At 40.7% G+C, this 15096-nt stretch overlaps 1 protein-coding gene across 1 annotated transcript in view; it reads right to left on the reverse strand.

Moving 5' to 3' along the window:
- Window positions 1-5007, reverse strand: part of MTFR1 (mitochondrial fission regulator 1) — a 61345-nt gene extending 56338 nt beyond the window's left edge. The window contains exon 1 of the mRNA XM_018058456.1: window positions 4897-5007. The gene's annotated coding sequence lies outside the window, so the exon portion shown is untranslated. The remainder of the gene's footprint in view (window positions 1-4896) is intronic.

Here is a 15096-nt window from a genome sequence, read left to right on the forward strand (position 1 = left end):
ATTTTAGAACTAATATTCTATACTAGTCATACAAAAATTAAATATACTGCTACATTCTCAGTACCCAACACAGAATCTGACATATAATAAGTTTAAGTTTTTTCAGTCCACAAATGAATAAATCTCATGACCTGTACCACATCTCTCAACAACAAACTATTTAGATAAGAAGCCTAAGAACATTACCTAATTAAAACTTGATAAAAGTTCTTTCAAATTAAAAGAGCTTTAGATATGAAGCTAAACTTTTGAGGGACATTTTCACTAACATTTTTAGAGGATGACTTTCTCTCCTATGTTATAAAAGAGCTTATGGTAATTGCATGTTTCCATTTGAATTAAAGAATTGTCATTTTCATTTAACTCTGAGATATAACCCTATTGTGAATGACACAGGAATTTCCTTAAAGTGTTATTTTAAGCATTCCCATGCAAATGAATTAAGTATTCTGGCATCAGTTTTAAAACAATCTTTTGAAAAGACTGCTCAAGTATCTTAAGCGGTCCTGGACACCAGTAGAAACAAACACTCACATCACTTGGAAGTCAATAATATTTTTCACTAATTAAAACTGCTTTCTTGGGCCAAGCAAATTGATGAGCTGTGTAATAATTACTGTCCTCTACATATTAAGTATATATAAAATTACCTTATGATAAAAGTCAATAAATCATACTTTTTAAATTAAAGGTGTTTAGTTGTTTTTTTTTTTTCAAATTAACAATACTTTTAAACTTTTTATTGAAATATAGTTCATTTACAATGTTGTATCAGTTTCAAAAAAAAATGTTGCATTTTTAAAAGCTAGTAAGGGTAGTTGCAACCCCATAGACTGTAGCTCGCCAGGCTCCTCTGTCTATGGAATTCTCTAGGCAAGAATACTGGAGTGGGTTTCCATTCCCTTCTCCAGGGATTAAACCCAAGTCTCCTGCCTTTCTTTACCACTGCACCATGAGGGAAGCCTAGTTACTGAAGTACTAGTTGCAGAAGAGAAACTCTAGAAGCAAACTAAATGTCCATCAATGAGGAAATAGTTAAATTCAACATACCCATTCTAAGTTTATGGCCATTAAAACAAAAAGGAAGGATACCTGATAAACATCTAAATGACTAACATATACGTGATACTGTTTTAAAAAATAAAGCATAGAAATAGTGGTGAAATAAATATTTTATGCATACACATACACAGAAGAAAAGATCTGAAAAGATACCAAAGCTTAACATTGCCTGTGTCTGAGGCGAGGTGATGGAATTCTCCACCTTTCTTCTGTATCATTACATAGTGAGATTATAGTGCCCCATTTTGTTGCTTAAACTAAGTGGTGCAATTTGTATCAACAGTATATAATAAACATATAAAAGAACAGATGAACAGTTGAGTTGTCAACGATTCAAAAAGCAACTATACACTAATAATACTCATCACCAAGATTACCCAAGAAAACAAAGGAGTAGAAACTGAAGTTTACCTGGACTTCAGAAGCTACTGCACCACTGCACCACACTGTCTCTTACTCTTTTACAGACTTTTTTCCTCCATTTCTTTCCTTATGTCCATAAATTCACCAGTTGAACCAAAATCTATTTCCTTTATATGTGTGTGCTTAGTCACTCAGCATATTACGGCAGCCCCGGAAAATTAATACAGCGTGAGTCTTGCTTCATTGCCAGACTCACTTAGAGCATGACCTCCCCCTCCCTGCACAGCACTAGACAGAATGTATATCAGCCTTCCCTGTGCCATTTTGTATTGCCTTGAGTTCCTTCTTCCTGAAATTGAATAGGGCTCATGGATATTTGTTGTTGTTGAGTTGCTTTAAGTCTTGTCGAACTCTTTGCAGCCCCAAGATCTGTAGCCCACCAAGCTCCTTTGTCCTTCAGTTTTCCAGGCAAGAATACTGAAGTGGGTTACCACTTCCTACTCCAGGGAATCCTCCCAACCCAGACATCGAACCCACGTCTCTTTCATTGCCAGGCGGATTCTTTGCCACTAGAGAGACCTGGATGGAGAAGGTAATGGCACTCTACTCCAGCACTCCTGCCTGGAAAATCCCATGGGTGGAGGAGCCTGGAAGGCTACAGTCCATGGGGTCGCTGAGGGTCGGACACAACTGAGCGACTTCACTTTCACTTTTCACTTCCATGCATTGAAGGAGGAAATGGCAACCCACTCCAGTGTTCTTGCCTGGAGAATCCCAGGGACGGTGGAGCCTGGTGTGCTGCTGTCTATGGGGTCACACAGAGTCGGACACGACTGAAGTGACTTAGCAGCAGCAGCAGAGAGACCTGGAAAGCCCATTTCTTTTATATTCAGCAGGTCAAATCATTAATTGCTTCCACGTCTCAGGTGAAGCCATTTTTGACAGAGCCAGCTCATTATATTCCTAGGAGACTGTGATCATGTCACTTCTTTGCTCAAAATTCAAATTTCTTAAATTTGGCACTCAAGTTCCTTCATGTGTGAATTTAACCTTACTTTTAGACTTCTGAATTACTCCTCTACAGTAGGAATCCTAAACTCCAACTCAGCAAGTCTTCTCTACTGTCCTCTGAATAAGCCCAGCTGTCTCTTTCTCTCTCTCTAGTCCTTACTCTAAAACTATAGGTTTGGCCAAAAAGCTCATTTGGACTTTTCCAAAGGCTGTTACAGAAAAACCCAGAACAAAGTTTTCAGCCAACTCAATACCTGGATGAGGATAAGAAATAGTGCAAAATTGAGAAGATGAGGGACACACTAAAGTATCCAGTATACATAGCCAGTATATGCTAACTGCCAAAAGAGGTAGAGACTATTTCTTGATTTTTTTCCTTTTCATTTCCCCTTTAACTGGCCATATCTATAGAAAAAAATTTTAATTTTATTTATTGAACTACACTTGCATACTTTGCTCATAACTTTAAAACCAATTGTTTAGTTCAGTCGCTCAATCGTGTGAAACGCTTTGCGACCCCATGAATTGCAGTACGCCAGGCCTCCCTGTCCATCACCAACTCCCGGAGTTCACTTAGACTCACGTCCATCGAGTCGGTGATGCCATCCAGCCATCTCATCCTCTGTTGTCCCCTTCTCCTCCTGCCCTCAATCCCTCCCAGCATCAGGGTCTTTTCCAATGACTCAACTCTTGGCATGAGGTGGCCAAAGCACTGGAGTTTCAGCTTTAGCATCAGTCCCTCCAATGAACACCCAGGACTGATCTCCTTTAGAATGGACTGGCTGGATCTTCCTGCAGTCTAAGAGACTCTCAAAACCAATTGTGTTAACCTTTTATTGTTTCAAAGGGACGAAAAATACCTATCCAGGTGTGTTTATTTTCCCATTATGGATTTGTAGCCCAACAGAAATTTCCACAGCAGTTAGGTTTACTCCACAATTCTTAGGACATTCAATTATGGTTAAAAGAGCAAGAATTTTGCAGTGACCTGGATCAGCAAGCTAAATTACAGCCCCCTGCTTCTTACATAGAGCTTCCCAGGTGGCTCAGCAGTAAAGAATCCTCCTGGGTTCCATCCCAGAAGGAAACAGCAACCCACTCCAGTATCCTTACCTGTGAAAACTCATAGAGGAGTCCGGCTGGCTACATACAGTCCATGGGGTCGAAAAAGAGTTGGACACAACTTAGGGACTAAACAACAACAACAAGCCCCTTACATCAGCCTGACCTCAGGCAAACTGCTTAACCTCTCTAAACCTCTTTTCCCACTCACCTGTAAAATGGGATAATACCCATCAATACTTCATACAGCTGTTGTAAAAGTTAAATGAACTAACAGGTGAAAACACTTTCACAATGCTTCATACACATCAAGAACTCGGTAAATATCAAATTATCAATACTAAAACAAAATGTATTAAATAAAAATAAAATATTATTACCACTCAAATGCAGTAAAGCTACAGACAAAACTAGATTATTTGGCACCTTTGTTTTCAGTGATTTCGAAAGCCTGAGCACCAGGTAATGAGACGGCACCGTTGGAAAATTGCCCACAATCTCCTAACGCAAAATGCATTAGCACCGTCTAAGGCCTTAAAGCGTGCCTTATTTTGCTCAATCCCTCTGGGAAGCAAATGCTTGGAAAAGGATGATTATTGATCCTAAGAAATAAGTAAGAGAGATACAATGATATGTCTCAGATACACGTCAAAATAATCTGGGGGAGAGGGACAAGCCTAGCCATTTATTGATACTTGTTGAAACTGGGTGATGAGTACACTGAGTTCTTTATGCTAGTCTCTCGACCAGGTTTCCATAATAAAATGGAAATTAAATTGGAAAATGGAATTTAAAATGGAAACCTTTTTAAATGTTAAAAGGTCGATTCTTTCCCTTCCACCCCCACCTTTGGGACTAATGCAGGTCCTGGTCAAGAACACACAGTGGGAAAGTCCAAGGAGGCGAAAAGTGGAAACTGTAAAAAGCCGGCCAGCTGAGTTGCTTAAGCCCCCGGGCCGCTGCCCTCTCCGGACGCCCGAGGCCTGGTGGGGAGGTGCGCTCGCCGATCCCGGGGGACGCGCAACATCCACGGGAACCGCCGCCAAGGGCCTTCCAGACACCGGACCGAAGACGGAGGAAGGCAGGGGGCAGCCGTGGGGGGTTGGGGTGGGGAGGAGCCCCAGCCCTCGGGGCTAGTCGGCCGAAGTCCCTCCGCTCCACCGAAGCTCCAGCCCCACCCAAGCCCTCAGCCACCCGGCGGCCCCAGAGCCTCTCCCATCAGCCGCGGCGCAGTCACCCAACCGGCCGGCGGAACCCGCCCTCCTCCCGGCAACTCCGAACCGCGCTCCTTCAGCTCCCACGCTGACTGTCACCAGGGCTCCCCACCACCATCAGGCCCGGGGGCACCTCCTCGATCCCCAAGCCAACCGCTCTCCAGAGCCGCCAGCCCCACTTTACCTCGGCCGCGCGGCAGCCAGGAGCCTGCTCCGGCAACTCAGGCTTGAAGCTAGGCTGTCTCGGGGCGTTGCTGACAATCACCCCAGTCTCCGCCCCGAGCACCGGCCAGCCTGACCAATCAGCGCCTAACCCGAAGGCGGGCACTGAGAGCCGGGAGCGGAAGGCGAGGTGACGGCGGGACGCGCCTGGGGCGGCTTTTCGCAGAGTGCGCACGCGCGGGGCTCGACCAGCGTGTGCGCTTTCTCGTGAACCTGGCTTTTTGTCTTCACTTCTTGCACTGCGAAGTGCTTTGTAAACTTCAAGCTCTAGGTGTGTAGGAAAACCCACATTTTGATTGTGGCCGCAAATATGGATGACCTTGAAAGAAGCTGTGAATCTTAAGCCCTTATTAAGCTAACAGATGTTGAGCTCTTTCTTATCGGTCTGTAGGGACGTGTCCTCACCCAGCCTATATTGTGCCTTCCTATCTCGGGTGTGTTTGTCTTTAGGGGAAGTGAGGGTGTGGGGTTATACAAAGTGCCTGATGGATGAGGATTTTATTGTCTTCAGTTCCAGCATCTTAGTCTGATTCATTGGGACAGGTGTTTTCTCAATAGTTGAGTATCCTAGAACACTGGATTTCAAATCATTGTCATGAAAATAGCATTATATTGATAGCTAACAATATATTAAGCTTGGTAACCTGTGTAGGACTGGTAAAAGATTCATTTGTAGAATGAGAAAGCTGTCTATTTCTGTATGAGCTTTCAAGAGGCTGTTGGTGATTAGCTGTTTTTCTTACCCTCCCATTGTAATTGACCCCAGAGGTCAGTCATCAGAGCGTTGATGTTCTTATCACAGGTGCCCGAGTCTCTCCCTGACGAGGGCTTCCCTCCTTCAACAAGAGCATCAATTCACTTACTCAACAAGGGATTGTTGGGGGCCCACTGTGACAGTACAAATATTTTTAAAAGCTTTGAACCACACCCTCAGTGAGCCTACAGGCTAACCACACACTTAACTTATGTAACCAAATGTTATAATGGAGGCATGGAGGGGGCCTGGAAGACCTTCCTAAACCTGCCCTGGGTTCTCAGGGAGCCTAACAGAGAGGACTGAATGCTTGAGCTGGGACCTGACCTGATGAAAGAGCAGGAGCACCTGAGCTAAAGGGGCAGGGGGCAAGCTTTGCACCATTTCTGACAGTGTTCACCCGTTTCCTCTAAGATCTTTCCAGGGTGAATTTAGTGCTAAGCTAATAAATTTTGAGGGTTTCCCTGGTGGCCCAGTTGTAAAGCATCCACCTGCCAATGCAGGAGATGTGGTTCGATTCCTGAGTGGGGAAGTTACCCTGGAGACAGGAATGGCAACCCACTCCAGTATTCTTGCCTGGAAAATCCTAAGGACAGAGGAGCCTTACGGGCTACATACAGTCCACGGGGTTGCGAAAGAATTGGACGTGACTTAGCGACTAAACAACAATGACAAGTGAAGCATCTGCCAAAACCCTGTGACTTGTACTGGCTCTTTCCAAGGCCCAAGGAGGGCATCTAGCACTGAGTTCACATGATCATGGGTACTTCCAACTCTTTAGAAGGAAGCTGTCTTAAAGACCTCCTCAACGGGGATTGGTTAAGATTTTTTTTCAATTCTAGGTTCTTTTCATTCACACTTGGCTTCATCCTAGATGCACTGCAGTGGCTCTGGGCATTTAGGGAATCTGGGTGAGGGAAAAAGATGAATTTGAGTCACTGCCCTGATAAGTTATTGCTGACTCTCCCAGTGTTGGAATGGCTTCCAGGAAAGCTCCTAACCATTCTTTATTCTGTCTCATAAATGGATGTGTCCTGTGGGAACTGCCATTAGAAGTATGTAGCTGATGGAAGACAAAGAGGGTTTGAAGTGTGCTCAGCCAGAAGCTAATTCTAGGGGGAAATTCTGCAGTTATCACGTTTTCAAAATTATAAGCAGAGTGCTTTATTTTTTGTTTTGAATCAACTTTATTTTGGAATAACTTTAGATTTACAGAAAAGGTTACACAGATAGTACAAAAAGTTTCTGTGTGCTCCTCACTGAGTTTTTCCTAAGGCTAACATCTTACATTATCATAAAATATTTATAAAACTGAGGAGCCAGCACTGGTACAAATTCTAGAATTACTTCAGATTTTACTAACTCTTTTTCTGTCTCAGAATTCAATCCAAGGTGCCACACTGCATTTAGTCATCATGTCTTTTTAGGCTCCCTGGTCTGTTTCTCAGTCTTTCCTTGTTTTTCATAACCTTGCTATGACCATGACAGTTTTGAGGAATCTGATCAGATATTTTTTTAAATGTTCCTCAATTTGAATTTGTTGATTGTTTCTTTTTTTTTACCTCGTGATTAGACTGGGATTATAAGCTTTGGGGAAAATATCATATGGATTAGATGCTCTTCACATCATATCATATGAGGACTTAATTATGCTGATGTTAAATTAACCCTGACCACCTAGACCGCGGTAGTATTTGCTAGTGTCAACACTGTAAAATAGCATTTTTCCCCCCTCTTTCCATATTATCTGGAAGTAAGTCACAAAATCCAGCCCACACTGAAGGAGAGTGGGAGATTAAGCTTCACCTCCTGGAGTAGAATATTAATGCATATTATCGGGAATTTTTCTGTAAAGAAGATTCATCTCTTCCTCCTTCCCCCACTTATTTATATCCAATCGTTTATTATAAATATGCATATATATATTTATTTTATACTTCAGTTTATATTTTATATTATTTTAATTTTGTTGTTCAAATTTTTCCATCTTGACTATTGAACCTTTGAGGTTGACTCATGCGTCCTTTTGTTTCTTGATTATCATCTTTTTTCTTGAACTACAAGAAGCTCCAGGCTGATCTTGTATTTTTCCTGCCCCGGGATTAGAGTCGCCATTTCTCCCTTTCTTCAAGGAGTCCTGGAATGGTATTTAGGAACCAAAATCTAGATACTGGGTGTACTTGTTGCCCCGAGGTATCACTGATACTAGGCTCTCTGAGTGGACATATATTACTGCCTTGTTTTTTAATTCTTTGTTTACCTCTCTGTGATAGGCAACCTCTAAATTGGCCCCCAAAGATCCCTGCCTGGTATTTATGCTGTTGTGTCATTTCCTCTCCTTGAGGGTGGGGTTGGACCTAGTGACTTCCTTCTAATGAATAGACTACAGCAAGAGTGATGTGATGTTCCTTCCAAGATTAGGTTACAAAAGGACTGTGAGTTGCTTGCTCTCTCTTGATCTCTCCTTCAGTTACTCTGAGAAACTAGCTGCCATAATGTGAGCTGCTCTATGAAGAGGTCCATGTGGCAAGAAACTGAGGGAAGCCTCTGACCACCTGTACATCAGCCTGTAAGAAACTGAATCCTCTAACAGCCATGTGAGAGAACTTGGAAAAAGATCCTCTCCACCTTGAGCCTTGATATGACTGCAGCCCCACTGACACCTTGATTGCAGATTCATGAGAAACCCTGAACCAGAAACATCCAGCTCAGCCACACATGGGTTCTTCATGCATAGAAACCATGAGATAAATGATTATTGTGTTAAGTTGCTATGTTTTGAGTAATTTGTTAGAAAGCAATAGATAACTAATACAATTTCTGACTCTTCCATAAGATCAAGTGGTTCTTAAATTTCACTGTGGAATTTTTTTTTTTTTTTTTTTGGCACATGGGATTTTAGTTCTCAGACCAGAGATCAAACCCATGCCACCCGCTGTGGAAGTTTGGACAGTTAGTAATACCAGACTGCCAGGGAATTCCCAGGAATTTGTTTAAAAATACATATACCCAAGCTCCTTTCCAGATTCTTATGTGATTGCTCTGTATAGCTAAGTTTAAAACTGTAGAAGGTTACAGGGCAATCCATTTGGGCTTTAGAAGAAAATAGACTTCTCTTTTTAGTATATCTGATCCTGAAATTCTTGACCCAAACAAATGGCTTTGCTTTCTTGGCAGAATCCAGAATAACTGAAATTTCATCTGCTAGTTGAAGTATTTATTGAATAGAGGAGGAGAAAAAAAAAAAAGGTTCATTCTTACTCAATATGCAGCCTTGAAAAAATACCTTGACCTTTACATGCCTCCAGATTCTTAACAGGAAATTAAAGGATTATAATGCCATTATTAAGGCAAGGAGATTTATCCTTATTAAGTGTATATTAGGGAATAAAAAGATGACCAAGGCCAATTGTGGGCCAGTTTCCATGTAGAGATTTAACAAGAAGTTAGGTTCCTATGTATTCATATTAGTTGATGGTAAGGCAGAATTGTGTTTTATTGATAGAAAGACTATGGGCTTCTAAGTCAAACAGACCTATATTGAAATATGCTCCTGCCACTACCAGCTATGCAGCGTTGGGCAAGCCAGCCAGCCTCAGTGGGTCTCAATTTCTTGACAGTGGGGAAAAGAGTCACCTTCAAAGGGTAGTCCTGAGGACTAATTGTGTAGTGTTTGTACAATACTAAGGGCAGGGCTTCTCTGGTGGTCTAGGGATGAAGAATCCACCTTGCAATGCCAGGAACACCGGTTGGATCCCTGATCTGGGAAGATCTCACTTGCCGTGGAGCAACTAAACCCATGTGTCACAACTACAGAGCCTGCATGCCTGGAGCCCTCACTCTGCGACCAACTAAGCCACCGACATGAGAAGCCCACGTGCTGCAGCTAGAGAGTAGCCTCCACTTACTGCAATTAGAAAAAGGCTTCATGCAGCAACGAAGACCCTGTGCAGCCAAAAATACAGAAATAAATAAACAGGACCCTTTCTCTAGTTCTGCTTTTTTGACAGCTCTGATTGCCTGTCTATAAAGAAATCTATCACACTGAAATGGGCCTCAGGAGTTCCTGACTTTAGAATCGAAGAAAACCTAGCTGGTAAAAGACCACTGGGTAAGGCAGTAAATTACCCATGATAGGGGCACTTAAAAGATAAAGGGCAGCTGGATGTGTTTAGGAGAGGTGCAGCTACAGGACAGCTGCTTAAGAATAATTGATGGGATAGCATCATCTCACAAGAGGGAAGAGTTGAAAGCTGGAGGTTAATGCCAGATAGTTCAGTACTCTTCGCTTCAAGGCCCTGGTCATGAAAGGCAGATAGTGTTAATAGAGAATAATGTTTAAAACAGCTTCCATCATGTAAATCTCAGTACAAATGAATGCGTTTTACCATGGTGCCCAAGGAAGAATTACTAAGCTATTCTGATTTAATCATATATTTTTGGATATATTTGGTTGTTCTGAGCCTTGAAACTATTTTATTTTTCTCAGATCAGTGTACAAACCCATCTGATGTATGGTATGTCCTAAAAGATGTATATCCAAATAGATCAAAAACTCACTGCCTTCCAGAGACTGTGATTGTGATATTTCTTTCTCTAAACCAGGTTTGGGATAGACACTAACCCACAGAGCTCTTTTTTTTATGTATTTAAATCATGCTTTGTTTTAAAAATTGTAATTATGGAAAATGTTGAACGTAAAAAGTAAAAAGCATAGTACAATGAATCCTCAAATATTTACCACACAGCTTCCCACTCCTATTGGTTTCATTTATACTCTTTCCTGGCCTCTTTGATTTTTTTTTGGAGGTGATGCCAGAGAATGAATCACAAGGCCTGATACAAGCAAATTCTTTGATTCTTTTGAAGCTAATCTCAGCCATGTCATTTCAACCATAAATATTTCTGTGAATATCACTAAAAGATAAGGAGTCTTTATTTTATTTTTATTTATTTTTGTTATTTGTTTATATTTTTGGTCACACCATGTGGCTTATGGAATCTTAGTTCCCTGACAAGGGATAGAGCCAGGCCCCTGGCATTGAAAGCACTGGGGAAGTGTCTTTTAGAAAACATATCTATACTATTATTGAGGCTTCCCAAGTGGCTCAATGGTAAAGAATCTGCCTGCAATGGAGAAGACACTGGTTCAATGACTGGATCAGGAAGAAGCCCTAGAGAAGGAAATGGCAACCCACTCTAGTATTCTTGCCTGGAAAATCCTGTGAGCAGAGGAGCCTGGAGGGCTACAATCCATGGAATCAAAAAGAATTGGACATGACTAAGCGACTAACACACACATCTATCTCTTTTTATTTTCTGTAAACTGCTGATTAGATACAAAGGCTTGATCTGATTCAGGTTCATTTTTTTGGCCAGAATACTTCATCTGTGGCCATGTACACTTGCATCAGAAGCTACATAATGTTCATGTGCTTCTTTTTTGAAACATTAACAGCTATTGATTATCACTGCCTAGATCCATGATCTCACTATAGTTTGCAGAAGGGTGATGACTGCTTCCCACATGACTTGGTGGTAAAGAATCCACCTGTAACGGAAGCCTAGGAGCCATGGGTTTGATTCCTGGGTCGTGAAGATCACCTGGAGAAGAAAATGTCAACTCATTGCAGTATTCTTGCTTGGGAAATCTGGTGGACAGAAGAACCTGACAGGTGACAGTCTATGGGGTTGCAAAAGAGTTGGACACAACTTAGTGACTAAACAACAATGATCATGTGTTGTCATCCCGTTTCATTTATTAACTAATTGGTTACCTTGAGGCATGTTTATAAAGAAAGGCAGATTGATGCTTGTTTCTTAATATCTACCAGTTTTCAGACTAATTATCTCACATCAGCTATTTTGTTACCCTGAAATATAGCACGTTTCAGAAAGTCAGGTTTAATGCTTGGCTTGATTTAATGCTTGTTTTAATTCTCTATATAATGTAGTTTTTAAAAAAATGATTTGGTTTCTTCAAATTCTCCAAAAGTGACTGATGATGTTTCTTTTTGTTTTTTCTCCCCAGTATTCAAATACTCCTGGGACTTCTCTGGTGGTACAGTGGCTTACTCTGTGCTTCCAGGGCTGGGGACATGGATTTGATCCCTGATCCGACGGGGAAACTGCATGCCACAGGCCATAGCCAAAACAAAACAAAAACAACAAACCAACCTCCCCCTCAAAACAACCACTCCTGAATTTTTTGACCATAAATTAGCTTTCATCAGATCTTTCTAGATAGTATATATTTTAAGAGAGACGTGGGACTAAATCTACATTTATGGAATGTCTTCTAGATATTGGTCTATATGCACTGATTCATTCACTTATACTATTTTATCTGATTTCCATAGCAATCTTGGAAGGTAGCTGCCATGACCTCTGTTTTTTAGAAGAGACGAGGTTCTCAGCAGCAAGGTGAGGAGTACGAAATCATACAGCCAGCACGTGGTCAAACACAGGTTTGTCTGAACCACTTGGCATCCTGTAGCTTTTTTGAATGAGGCTGTACAGACACCGAGCCACTCAGTGGGGCTCACTGGTTGCCCCACCAGCCTCTGGCCTCTTGTATGTCCTCAGAGAGTTTGGTGACCTCCAGTTTGTCGCTCTCATACTTAAAAAAGTAGTTCCCTGGAACTTTTAAATACCCCTCTGCCTTTTAACCTAACACATAGATTTTTTTTTTTCCAGGAACTTAAACTGATTTTTATTTTTGAAAAACTTTTATTGGAGTATAGTTGATTTACAATGTTGTATTATGTTCGCATGTACAGTCCAACACATAGACTTTTCTTTGTGGTTGTTCAGTTGCTCAGTCATGTCTGACTCTTTATGACCCCAAGGACTGCAGCATGCCATTCTTCCGGGTCTTTCACCATCTCCTGAGGTTTGCTCAAACTCATGTCCATTGAGTTGGTGATGCTGTCCAACCATCTCATGCTCTGTTGCTCCCTTCTCCTCCACTTTATTACAATATGATTTTACTTACTGAAAATTTGTCACGTTATATATAAAACTATACTTAACACCTGCCCCCAGTAAAGTTACTATATTATTATTTTTGGCTGTACCATGTGGTTTGTGGGATGCAAGTTTCCTGACCAGGGATCAAACCCAGGCCCTGCTGCAGTGTAAGCGCAGAGTCCTTACCACTGGACTGCCAGGAAATTCTGAAAATATGTATTATTTTTTATAACAGATTTTTCTAGATTGAGTTCTAAAAGACTGTGATAACTTACATTTTCACAGCAATATCTGAGAGTCCTCTTCTTATCCATTATCTCCATCAGCAACTTTGTGTCATTTTGATTTTTGCTAGTCTGATCAGCATCAAGTGATTATTATCATTGTTAAATTAATTTCCTTTCCCTTATTAAAAGTGGATTTCAATGTCTTTTTATGTTTATTGGCCACATGGATTTTCTGATTAAATACCAATTCACATTCTTTACCCAATTTCTTAAAAAAATTTTTTTATTGGAGGATAGTTGATTTACAATGTTGTGTTAGTTTTAGGTGTACAGCAGAACAAACCAGTTATACATATATCCCTTCTTTTTTAGATTCTTTGCCCATGTAGGTCATTACAAAGTATTGAGTAGTTTCCTGTGCTATACATTATGTCATTATTAGTTATCTATTTTATATATAGTAGTGTTTATGTGTCAGTCCCAATCTTCCAATTTATCCCTCCCTGACACCCAATTTCAATAGGGTTGTTAACTCCTTTCTTGACAATTGGTAATCAATTTTTGAATGTTACTCTCTATTTGCTCACCAAGTTCCTCCCAAATCTCTTACCTATTGACCTTGCTTGTGTATCTTTTTTCCGTACAAAAAAGTTTTTAAAAACAAGTCAAATATGTCCATTTTTTACTCTTCTTGTAAACTCCTTGATTTCCATTCTTGTTTAAGGTCTCCGCCTACTTGTTCATTGTAGTCTCCAAGATTTTCCTAAAGGATTTTTAATATTTCATTTTTTACATTTGAGTTTTTAATCCATCTGGAATTTAATTCTTTGGTAAATGATATATGGCTAACTCTTTTATGTTCATACAATTTTATATTTCAGTGCTTCTATTTATTTCTCATCCTTTAAACTTTTCTACTTTGACATGTTTTTAAGTCTTACATAGTAGTTTGATAGTGTGTGTATAGAATTTATGAATAAATCATATACATATATCAGAGCTATATGCTCAAAAAAAAAAAAGTGCTTGATCAAAACGTTTTGGAAACCCCTGCATTCGACCTTGAGCTCTTTGAGAGGAGTGATTGTCCTCATCTTTGAATCCATTGCTCATATTGTCTCTGGCACGTTGTATGTGTTCCAAAATGGCTGTTAATGAATCGAATGAATAAAACTGCCATTGTGTGATTCATGTCTTAAGCAACACAGCCATTGAGAAACCTGACATTCTAGCTGTGTCCTGTGGCAAGACATCTGAAGTTAAACACAAGCTATGACTCACAATGGCAGGTTTTAAAACTTCACTGGTGTTGAGTTCATTTTTAGCATGGGAACATAAATTCTTAAAATCTCAAAAGACATTTCTGTGGCTTATAGGATTATAGGTGCTTACGAAACCAGTAATTGTTTTTTGTGAATATATTCCCTGCCTTTTAACGTCAGTCACCTACTCTCCGTAATGGCAGTTTGCTAGGAAGAATTGGTCTTTTCAATACTATGAAATCAGAAGTATGATTTAAATTAAGTTAAAGACTCTATTAAACATTTTATTCTGGATGGTGCTAAAAACCTATGTTATCAATCACTAGTTAGGAATACCCCAGATGTCTTTCCCCTTTCAATATGCAAATTAACCTAGCAAAAATAGCAAGTTTATTTTCCTGGGTTATTGTTTTTAATAACAATACTGAATGAAATTTCATCTACTCAATCAATGTGCTATGTTTAATCTGACTGCTGTTTGGACATATGTTTCTCACATCTTTCTACATTTACAATTCCATTTTCCCCCTATTTCTTTCTTTTTCCATTCTAGCTGTTAATTGGTCTGGCTGATTGTTACAAATGAGGCTGGTGCTTCTGCTGTTGCTGCTGCTAAGTCGCTTCAGTCGTGTCTGACTCTGCGCGACCCCATGGACTGCAGCCTACCAGGCTTCTCTGTCCATGGGATTTTCCAGGCAAGAGCACTGGAGTGGGTTGCCAGGTGCTTCTACCACGGGACATTATACATCATTTTCTGTTTCTTTTTTATTTTAGACTCAGTATTCACTTACTGGGGCTTCCCAGGTGGCGCTAGTGGTAAAGAGCCTGCTGCCAGTGCAGGAGACATAAGAGACTTGGATTCAACCCCTGGTTGGGAAGATCCCCTGGAGTAGGAAATGGCAACCCACTCCAATATTCTTGCCTGGAAAATTCTGTGGGTAGAGATGCCT

Source organism: Capra hircus, chromosome 14 (genome assembly GCF_001704415.2).
Source record: "Capra hircus breed San Clemente chromosome 14, ASM170441v1, whole genome shotgun sequence".
Lineage (NCBI taxonomy): Eukaryota > Metazoa > Chordata > Mammalia > Artiodactyla > Bovidae > Capra > Capra hircus.